The following is a 12,436-nucleotide window of genomic DNA, read 5'->3' as shown; positions in this document are numbered from 1 at the left end:
CTAGTTGATGTGGATGATGACGCAACATGTTTTAAAGTCCAAGCTTCTGTGAAGAGGTGTACGTCACACAAACTAAAAGAACTCTACAAGCGTCTGAAGATTCATTTTACCCTTTTTGTCTTTTTTTCTTCTGTATCCTGTATCCTGTACAACAGACGCTTGGCTGCATTTGTGTTCATTGGTTTACTTTTTTAAACAGTTTAAAGTTGTGTTCCTCAAAGGTGGTTTGCATTATAAGTCACAGTTAAAGCAGAGCTGTCGCTGTTTTGCGTCATGTACCGTAAACTATGGTGCACAGTTTCTTTTTTGGTTCGGTTTGTTTTGCACATTAGGAAGAAGAAAAACGTGACCATTCCAATGTGTTCAAACTGCAAAATACATACATAGATAGATTAGTTGATTGATTGATGGTGTCTGGTACCTCATCAAATAATTAGCAGGCCTGTGTTAGTAGTGCAACGGTTCAACAAGCCCACGGTTTACCTTGTATGTCACCAATCAGTTTGTTTTTTCACAGTTTGGTTTTGCATTTCTAAAGCTTGAGAATATATACACATAGAGAACTGTTACCATGTACAGTAGTGTTTGTTTGAGACAATTCAGATTCGGCTGGGCCTTTTTTGGAGTTCTGAAGAATTAGTGTACATTCTGACATGGAACTAGTGTTTTGACATTACAGAGAATAAACTATGGCTGATCTTTTTTACTTGTAACTTGTAAGCCAACTCTGCTGATGAATAATGATTTTTGGCTATAAATTTGGCTTTGTTTGACACCAGCTAAACAATAGCCGGTGTCATGACAGAAGGGCTGGAAGGGATCTTCAGTTGGTTGATGAAGCAGCTGAGTTTCGGCCACCAACACAGTGGCTGCTATACCTCTATTAACACTCGAGAGTGCTTCCCATCTGCTGTGACTCAAAGCACCGTGACTCTTCTGAAGCTGATGAAACTTTGCCAGTGTGGAGGAGTGTTGTTGAACAGTTCCATCTTTCTCTCTCCCTCTTGTAATCCTCTCATTTCATTTTTCTGGCTCCATCTGCCTCACTCAATCCCTCACTGTCTGCTTTCTTACTCTCACCTTGACGCAGACCCTTAGACTATCCTCTGTCTTACTGTAATCTTCTGGCTCTGTCTCTCTTTCTGTCCCTGTCCTATCAGTTTCTGTCAGTGCGTTCATGCCAATGTTTCTCTTTAATGTCAATCAGTCTGGCTCTGAGCTACTCTCTCTTGATTCACAGGAGAGAGAGAGAGAGAGAGAGGTGCAAACTAAGGAATGACTATCCTTTCCTCGTTTTTTCCAGCTCTTGTTTTGACATTACTTATTATTACAGGTATTGTAAGAAGGCTCTATCTGGACTCGCTTCACCTCACCTGATTTGATTATGAAGAAATATCAGAGGAGGTGGGGATAATAATAAGGTCTCATTTCTGCTGGCTGCTCCAGCTCAGCTTGGCCATGACGTCAACTTTCAGAGGTAGTAAAGCAACAGGAGGGGCACAATTAGGGCCTGGTGTAAATGTGGTTATTTCTGAAATCTGTCCCAGTGTCATATCTGGCTAACCCTGCAAAAACCCTGCAGGGATTGCTTGTGCTCCTGTATAATACATGTCCACTATCATTATTCAGAATGTCCCCTGCTGTTATTGTTGGGTCTCATGACCTTTCGCTGTGCCTCCAAGCAAGTGTCAGGACTAACAGCCTCTGCGCCTTCTGTCCCGGTCCAGGTGACCAGAGAGCCATAACATCAATAGAGACGGACAGAAAGAGAGAGAGAGAGAGAGAGAGAGAGAGAGAGAGAGAGAGAGAGAGAGAGAGAGAGAGAGAGAGAGAGAAACGGAGAGAGCATCAGCTGCTGCTCTGAACATTGTATTCCTCGTTTTTCATCTCTCATCCGCGTGTTTCGTAGTTCACATCGAAAGTTCCAGTGTGGTTTGGGTGTGGACCAGAAATATGAGTAACAAGAGAAAACAAAACCTCGTTTTTCTTGACAGCTGTGCATTAGTTAGTAGCTCACATCTTCACCTCCAGAATCCGCAAATGTTTATATTCTCCCTTCCAATACCTTTTTATATAAAAAAAAAATCACTTTTTGTTTTGTTTCGTCAAACATCTGAACCAGGTTTTGATTGGAACCGTAATTATATTCTGTATCAGATACAGAATTGACAAACCCTAAATGAAAACCCAAACATAATCCCTCCTTTGCACAAATGACCATGCCATGTAAACTCCAATAAAAAAAATGAAAATTACAATGAGCGGTGTCTCATGTGAGAAAAGTCACACATATGTTTACCATATTCTCCTCCACATTTTGAGCAAAACAGATTTCAATCTACCCACTCCTCCAACACACACACACACACACACACACACACACACACACACACACACACACACACACACACACACACACACACACACACACACACACACACACACACGTACACACAAACACACAGACTTTCCCCTTCTTGGTGTTTCTTTTTATCATGCAATTTTCACACTTTTTGTTTCTACAGAGAGCCAGCGATTATTGAAGCAAAGCAAATCACGACAAAAGCCGCTGTCAGGGGAATCCAATCGCAAAAATAGGGGTGATTAAATGAATAGTCTCTCTAAAAATAGAGGTAATCACAGGTTGCTAAAATACACAAGTATACACACCCACACAAACGTACAGACCTGTCACTGATACCGGCGTACAGAAACATAAAGAATAATTTCTTCAGCTGCGTTTACAACATACCATTACCCTTTCTACTTCCCCCACACAGAAACAAATGCGATGCAATAATATGTCTATTGTCTATCAAGCCACCACACAATCATAAATAAATGTAGAGTATGGGTGGACAAAAAGCAATTCATGATGCTGTCACATACTCTATATGTGGTTTACAGATGGCAAAGGGGCAGGGTTGAAGTTCCTGTTTCCTCTCCCTGTATTACACATAACAGAAGAGAAGAGAAAAAAAAGGGAGACTAAAGGGAGTCTTGTTGAATAAGACAAATAAAAGACACACAAAACAAAACGCTCAAGGTGGTAAGAAAGAAAATCCAGGCTGCGTGAACAAGTTTCGTTATGAAGTGGTGAGCGAGATAAAAAGACGACCCGGGGACCTCTTTTTATCTCGCTCACCACTTCAAAACAAAACTTGTAGGAGACATGATTCTTCTGTCTTTCCTGCAGCGTGGGCGTGTAAATCAGGGATTAAAGGGTGCTGTGTGACAAAGCAGCAGAGAGCCATCAGAAGGATAAACTAGGTTTTGGGGAAGATTGAATATAAACATCATCATTCATTGTGTTGCTTTGGTGCTCTCAATGCTTACAGTTGAGCATACATCACATTTAGCGACTGTTGGTAAGTATCTTACAAATAACCAATTTAGCAGCTCTGAAGCTAAAGAATAATTATTAATAATAATTCCAGGTGTGTTATTGAATTATCTAAAGACATTTCAGACAAGATGCTTGCAAACTGAATTGGAGTGCAGTATTGGACATTTCATTATTTGTTTCCTGACTTCTCAGGAACATGCGCAAATCAGCAAGATTGAAGATTTATATGAGTTTAGTTCAATGTTACGTTCAGTTACATCAACATCTGTCGGTTCACATTATGCTGCTGTTTAAACATTTAGACATTGTAGCCGCTGTAATGTATTTTAAATAAAATCCCAGTTTGCACGATTTGCACGATTTTTCCCAAAACGTGATTTATTCTTTTAATAAGACTCAAGTTGTTACTGGCATCCCTGAAGAGGCTGGCTGTGAATATTTCTTAGCAGCAGAGCAAAGGCTGCACAACAATAAATCCTGCTGGTAGAGACACAGGTTGGAAAGGCACTCAGGCAGACAGACAGACAGACAGGTAGCCGTGGAGGTCAGTCCCTCCATGACCAGACAGGAGTCAGAGGTTATTACACATGTGATGATTGGAAGTGACTGACAGGCGAGGAGGCAGATAGGCAGGGCAGCTTCACCGTCCCTCTGTGGAAAACAATACGAGGAGACGTTGGTCTGACTGTGATTCAGCACTCAGTCAGTAACGATGACTGATCCTTCAAACAGGCTACTGACTCATCAGTCTTCTTCACTGTCTCATCCCACCCGGTGTGTTCTGCCTCTGATCAGCGCTGATTAGAGGTAGACTAACATGGACGCCACGCTCCTGTGAATCAGTGATTGCCCTACATTTGTTTAACAGATTCTCCCTCTCTAATTACAGTCAACTGTGACCCTGCCTCCCCTCATGCACCGCCCATCCAATCCCCCCCCCCCACCCCCACCCCTTCCTATACGCATATTAATGGTATTATATGCCCTATTAATGAAACATAAGCTTCCTCTGCCCCCTGAGCCCTTCTCTTTCACTTTCTTGTTACATTTCTCTCTCTCTCCCCCCAAGAGATTGCAGCCACAGGTAGCTAGTGGTACACACGCACACACACACACACACAGATGATGTGTTATAGCGAACAACTCACGTCATCCTTCTCTCTACCCAGCTGACCTTTACTTAAGACGACAGATAGATGAAATAAAGCTGTGAGTGCCTGTCGAGGAAGACGAAGAAGAAGGACACTTCTGTTTCTCAGAGCCTGAATCTCAGTCTTAACACTATTTTCTTTCTCACACAAAGACACAATTAGATGTTTATATGTATTTAATTGTGTGTATATGTATACATATATGTATCATTTACATTACTGCCATCAGGACATCTATTAACTCAATTGCATTTCCATACTGATTATCAAAAGGACAGTTTCTTAACCTTGGGTCAGGACGATATATACCTGAACTACAACAATACTAAATGAATAGTTTGACATCTAACTCTCGGCAAGAAAGCAAATGATTTCACCAATTGTCAAACTGTACCTTTGAATTGTTTAAAAGTTTATTCTCAACATTGGTGTTGTTTTGTTAGATATTTATTTGGTTTGAAATATATCACCATCTCGATATAATATTCCCGTCTGTGCGCCTTTATTTCACAAAGAAAGGAATTAATCCATACTCATATTAACATAACATGGAGATTATATTTGCTGCGTAAGAGCTTTGGGAAATTAGATTTATAAATCCTAAAAATACAATCTGAGATTATTTTTTTTTTACTCTCTTCTATTTCGTGTTGTCCTAGTTGTCCTATTTTTCCACTTAACTTTCACGTCATTTGATCCCTGCTGAATAACTTCCGCTACTATGATGACTCAGTTCCCCCAAAGGGATCAAAAAAAGTTTCTTTCATGCAAACCTGCATCAAATATATAAAGCAGACTTCTCTCAGACAGCTGGTCCATGTTTTCCTCCTCTCGTGCATGCTGTTGAGCTCATGTGAACTAATCATTCAGGATTACATGACTGGTCATTGAACACTGGCCCACCCGCTGCTCTGTGTGCATTTAACTTTACATGATTAAACAGCAGTTTAAAATCAATCAGCAACTCTTTGCACATCTCACACAGTCAGACACATAGACACTCAAACGTAAGCCAATGACATATGAATACAACCAGGAGAGAGAAATGTTGTGCATCAAGGTCGATTTAATCAGCTTCTCTCTATTTGGCAGCTTTGATAAATTATTATAATGGCCAGAAGTTTCGGCCGGTCATTTCAAGATGTTGTAAAACAAAGTAGCTGTCACATTTCATGATTGCTCCCTTCCAGCACTTTTAATTACTGGTGAGGCTTGACTGGAGCACAAGGTATTTATCGGAAGCCATGGCTTTGATCGATGAAGCCGTAAAGGTGAATATGAGGAAATGAGGAGATGTTGGATGTTGTGATTTCAAGAAAAAGGAAGTGCAACCCTAAATTGTCATCTCTTGTAATCATGTCTCATCTCAGGCAACACAGATCACCTCTAATCTGATCGATATGACTCTGATATAGTCTGCCACGATAAATCTTGTCAGCGTCTAATTTTCAGAGAATCTTTTTGCGCGCATGACTGTATTACGCAAATTGTCACAGGGAAGGAAAGATTCAGGTTTTCTTAACCCGCACCGTCAATCGGTTGTCAGCCTGTGGGCATGTGACTCACTGCAATTCAGTTTTATTTAAATCTGGTGCTGCAGAGCTACCTTCTATCCCACTGTGCAAACTGCACCATTGCGGGACACAAGGCTATTTGTTATGCAAAAAAAAAAAGATAAATAATCATTGTCACTGTCTCTGCCTGAGATGGAGAAGTACGCTCACCTTATTATGCTCTCCACTGCAAGGATTACAATTTGCAGATGCAAACAAAGGCACCACTGGACTAATTGTAAGTGAATATGAAAAGTACCCCAACAAGAGACAGAGAGAGACCACGGAGACAAACATCAGCAAAGGAAAGGAGAACTTCGATGTGCCAGGATTTAATGAACAAGAAAAGATGATAAACAGCCTACTGCTGATGGTAGGTCACTGAGGGGCGTTTACAATAAGAGATGAGAGGAAAAACAAGATCTCCTCTGTCACGCTGATAGACAAAATGTACCCGACAAAGTAGTCAATTACCAAGTGGTCCAGCCGAGGGACATGATTTCTCCCTGAATTCACAGCTCCTGACACAAAGCCAAAGGCATCTTAAAACAGAAACTATCAATCGACGCTTCTGTGGATGACTTTCAGCATCCTGGCCACTGCTGCGCCTGCTCCAGTTTCCAAGGAACTGGGACCTCCTGCTTGGATAGTCAGTCTTGCGAACCAAATTAATTTCTCTCGGCAAATTTTTGCCAGCATAGATAAAGATACACCATCCATTTGTATGTGTGTCATGAATTTACAGCATCAGTAACTTTGACTGAAGGCAAGCAAGCTACAAAACGGGAGAATGTTTGAACAGTACAGACTGTTCAAACATTCAGGAAGGAATATACGATCATCCAGAGGAAAAGCTTAGAGAGGTAAGAGGCACTGGCGTGATTGCTTGACCACACAGATGCAATACGTTTGCCCAAAGTTCAGTGATGAGGACTGAGGCAAGTATGGGCTTAATTTGAAGGCCTCTAAGGTCATGTTGGTCTCTTGGCAGGCAGGAGCGGATGTCCTTATAGAATAATGCAACAGGTAATATGTATCTGATGTTGAGATTAATTTTACTGTTCAAATGCAAGCTTAAATAAAGCTTTGGAGGTTAAAAGCTTAATGTTTATCCCTAAAGTCCAAATCTATTTTTCAGCCAGCTGGATCGGTCGGTCGAGGGTCGGTCGGTCGGTTCACCACTTTGGTCCAGACTGAATTATCTCAACAAACTAACGGATGAATTGCCATGAAATTAGCTGATCCTCTGACGTTTATCAGGGACAAATTCCAATTTGTCCAATACCTTGCTTTATGAGCAAATGCCTTTGAAACTAATGATATTTCCATCAGCCTCATAAGCAAATGTTACCATATTAACAAGATGGTGAGACATTATACCTGCTTATTGGCATGTTAGCACTGTCATTGAGAGCATGCAGACATTAGCATGTAGCTAAAAGCGCTGCTGTCCCTATACAACCTCACAGAGCTGCTCGCTGTGGACCAATATTTCATGATTTCATGATTTTTAAATCTCCCTTTATCTATATCTTAAACCCATCTCATCAGTCCTGTCACCAACCTTCTGTCAGCTTAGTTCAGGTGAATGAAGGCTCCATGATTTGTTTTCCGGTGTCCTTGCTATCATCCAGACTCATTAAAGTTTTCAAGGCAGACGTCTGAAACCATTAACACTTTTAAAAGAAATCTATAATCCTTATTTGTATTATCTTTTTTAAAGTAACTGTCATATTTCAGTTCTGACTTTGTCATTTGATGTATTTTTGGCTCAACAGTTTTTTTAACCCTATTGTGTTAATCCTGTCAGTTTAGCAGGCATAGTCGTGTTACAGCTATACGGAAAGCTCTCCTCAAAAAGAGCCATGGGAACAGGGAGAAATGGGAGGGTAGAAGAGGTTTTGGGTCATCTATTCTGGAGGAAGCAGGCTAAATCAGGGCATGACGACTGTATGGTTAACCTACTTCGATTTATCTCCTTGTTTCCATATTTTTCTCAAGCAACGTTTCTCTCCTTTTTGTTCTGTGTAGGAAACTGGAGGCGACAAATGTAGGTTACTACACAAATTACAAAATCGCCATCCGTGTGGAATAAGGGATAAGACTTTATTAATAAAAGGCAAAAAAAAAAAGAAGAGGAACACCACAAACTAGTTGTAGTAGCAACTAAAAGCTTCAGAGATGTAGTATTTATTAGTGCCTCTATAATAAAAACACGTGCTCTCAGTTGTTTGTTTGGGAGAAATGCACTTGTGATTTTCGTGACTTATTGTTTCTATGGAGGCTGATGTAATTACTTTACGCACCTGCTAAATCAGTGCAATGCAATATTTTGTTAATTTATAGTTGGGTCACAACAAAGAACCAGCCATCTTTATTGTCCCCTGTGTAAAAGTATCACAGCGATGGAGCTGTTGCATTACTGGTAAAAGCAAAAAGTGCTGTTATTGGCTGTGGTGAAGACATCAGCTGAATCATTCTGTTGCTTCTCGAGACACTAAGCGAGCAATTTGTATCGAGAAGCTGTCCTCACTGGGATACAAATGATTCACAACATGCAGAATCAAGGTGGTGCAAGTGTTATAATGGTGCATCTTTGCAGTCAGCTGGGAAAAACAACCCGGGGATGTATCTCTGCATAGCTGCAAAGACAAATAGACTCAACTCTTTTGAGTCCAAAGTGTGGATGGTCACTTCTCTTTTACTGCTTTTTGGAGCCACCAGCAGATTAAGACAAAGTGTGACCCTTTGCATAAAGTCTGTGCAGCCTGATTATTGAGGCTTTTCCTTTATTTTAGAAATCCATTGCTGTAAATAAACTGCAAACATCAGCAGTCAAAAGCCATTGCAGCTTTGGCGTCATAGATGGTGACGTGTCCACGGTTGATTTGCCAGGTAGCTTGAGATTTGCATTGAACTTTTCCATCTTGTCAAACTTAAGCTACAATAGCCATCATGAAAGACTGGGTCGCAGGAGATTTTAATATGGTTGGCAGAAATATTTGCAGAATTTCTTCTATTTCATGTTACAGTTACTTAAGAGCCTGAATGTTTGTATTGCTCTGATAATTGTTTACTTATATCATTGAATCTAACGTGAAAGGCTAGCATAGATTATATTCGTTTTACTGATGTGACGGAAAAAAAATCAGACTGATATGTTCTCAATAACACATGCAAAAAATAAAAGTTGTGAATTATCAAACGTCTGTCTCTTTGAAGTGGCTGCATGGTTTACCAGTTCAAGATGATATACGGTCACGCAGAAGGAATGGTCAGGGACATTCATTCACACACAACTTTGCTCTTCTAACAATTTATAGATAAGGCCTATTTGATTTGGAACGAAAGGGTTTTTCATTTTTTTTAAAGTGGGTTGACAGAAAAAAACAGAATTAGAAACATGAAAAAAAAAATTCCCACATATACGAGCCTCTTATAAGTTGGGATCAAGGTATAGTGCATTATGATAAATACTCATAAAATATGATTAAAAATATATATAAACAATGAACAAATGTGGAAAGAATGTCCCAGTCACCCATGCTGTGAGGGTATTGTGACTTTTCCTTTGTGCTGCTCTGTGATGCACATGTTCAAGCTTGGCATGTTACACCAAAGGTCATGCTCACTGTGTGGATAATTGGCATGGCCTTTTGGAGAGTCAGAGGCTGATAGGGAGTGCTTGTGGTTAACTATATGTGATTCAGATATCATGGTGCTGTGGTACGAGTCCGGTGCTTGGCTCCTATGACACAAATTAGCGCCATCGCTCTCATGGGGACGTCATGGCACCAGTGGAAAACAACTCTGCAGTCAACAAGGAACAGCTAATCACTTAAGTACTTTCCACACCTGCTGAACACCTGCCGAGACAAGCGACTGAACAGACTTACGAAGATTGAAGAAAACCTTGTTTACTGTGTTGCATCGCCATTGAAACAAGATCATGCTTTTAAATTCCTGCTCAGCTGCATGTTGACTTTGAAAGACACGCTACAATGCAACATAAACAGAGAGCACTGGGTGCGTGATTGATGCTTTTATATGCGCTTTTGACTTTTACAAAGGAATGAGATGTACAATAACTACATCCAAGATAATTATGGACGCAACAGACAGCTGTTGAAGCATGCGTTTCTGTCGTTCTGCTCAGACCCTCCAGTTTGAGAGAAGTCAGCTGTTGCAGGATTGAGGATAATGTATGGTTCCTGAAGAGGCAGAGAAGTGGCTATGTGCAGGGAGGAAGATAGATCGCCTCAGGCTGCAAAGCCAGGAGAATGACCTTCAGAAGAGCAAAGAAGAACAGAGCAGTGAAGACACTGCCTGAACACAAACTGACAAGCTGTTACAGAACTTAGCTGGAGCTTTGAAATGGACTCTGCCTTGCTCCACTGGACCAGAAAGAAAGAATTGTTTAACAGAAAGGGAGCCATTTAAGAAAACGATTGAAACCCTTTACTTTCTCCTTTACATTCTGCATCCATTAATAAGGCCTAATTTTTCATCCTTAATCTAAACGGCGGCAAAATGTGACACATCGAGTCTTACTCTTACAAGCTTGTTTAATGTTTTTCCTGGCTGCGAACTAAACCTGCAAGGATTAGTTGATTAATCAATTAGTCTATCCACAGAAAACGAATTGGAAACTATTTGTATAATTGATTTATCAAAATTATTTTTTACAGCAAAAACTAAAAAAATATGTTTCTAGTTCATCCAATGGGATGATTTGCTGCTTCTGTTTTATATCTTTGTAAACGGATACTTTACCGGCATTTTTTATGTAGCTGGGTCATATATACTGCAATCTTGTTCAAATAATCTCAGTCAGAATATAGTTACTGGGCCCACCTGAAAGGCTCGACCTCCATGTCTTCTTCTATGGTGCCTCTGGATGCCTTCACCTCTTGGTGCGCGTCAGTAAATCCAAAGATGAAGAGGTGGGTGTGGCTTTTAACTACTATCAAAATACATGCTAGTATACTAGGCTAGTTATTCATTATACTTAGTGGATGTTGTCTTGTCCTACAAAAGTCTAATGTTACTTCGTACTTCTACGTCACTAACATATTTCACAGGGAAATATTTTACTTTTTTCGCCACTACATTTGATAGCTTTAGTTGCTTTACACATTTAGATTTAAAAAACAAAACAAATTTGCATACACAACAATACGATGCAGTATAATAGAGTAACAAAATCTCCCAATAGTGTATGAAAGCTAAAATCAGCTCCACGTCCGTCAGCCACAAAATGTATATGCATCTGACGTAGTAAAACAATGGATCAAATGTTAAGAGCTCCGGTCAAGACGTTTTGCCTGCATTGTTTTCTACTTATGTAAATGTAGCTGATAATAGCTAAATGTGCTTTTATGAGAGAACAGTTTTGAATGCAGGACTTTTACACGTTTCATTTTATAGAGTGATATTGGCACTTCTAAGGTAAAGGGTCTGCACACCTGAGAGAGTAGTTTTCTCCACTGCCAAATAACAAAACAGAAATGCAACACTATAGATCAAACAATTGAGGAAATAGGAAACTAAGGAAATTGGCACAGCTCTGCTGCAAACCTCGGCAAGTTTAATGAGCTTTCTAAGTAGTTACATTTACTCAATTACACACACACACACACCACTATTCCCTTTACTTTGCATATTCATGAGGAAAGAATCTAAAGTGCTTCGCCTCACATTTGAAAGATTAGACAGCCGATAGTTCATTTCGTGTTCAAAAGTCTCATCCACCCCCAAAAGTGACATGCTTTCTGTGACTCAGCACTTACTCATGTGCAAGTCCTTTTGTCCATACGTAATGAGCTCCAACATGTTCTGCAAATGTCAACCAAGATGTGAAGCCAAAGCTAGCTCAAAAGATAGATGCTGGAGGAGAACAGCTGTTTGAGTACCAATAATTAGATGATCTTGAAATTGCAATGACACAAGACTGAGCAAACAAATGTGGAGTCCTTGAGACGAGCACTCTCCAGCAGCTGCTACTGATGGGCAGACCTCCAGTACTCAACACAAGGTGAAAAAGATTTAAATGCCACTTTGATCAAAATGCAACTCATTTTATTGGGTCAACAGAATTCATGTTACAAAATAAGCATTTCAATTCAGACCTGATTTCTTCAAGAACTACAATTGAATCTTTGAAATTCTCAAAAGCTTGACATCCTAATCAAGGTGTCAAGTGACATTCAAATAATGACTTTGAAATTCAAATAGTTTAATGTATGTCAGCTACATTAGAAAAACTCAACCAAAGAGACCCAATTCTAGAAAATTTAAGAAAAAAAGTCAAAATTAAAGCCTTCACCAATTTCAGGAAGTTCAAACTTAACAGTGAAGAAGCGCTGCTAGTCTGGATAGATTTGTAT

This window comes from Anarhichas minor, unplaced genomic scaffold, assembly GCF_050575085.1.
Source record: "Anarhichas minor isolate MPS153535 unplaced genomic scaffold, ASM5057508v1 ptg000007l, whole genome shotgun sequence".
In the NCBI taxonomy this organism is placed as follows: Eukaryota; Metazoa; Chordata; class Actinopteri; order Perciformes; family Anarhichadidae; genus Anarhichas; species Anarhichas minor.
The sequence above is the reverse complement of the archived record's forward strand: the minus strand, read 5'-3'. Positions refer to the sequence as shown.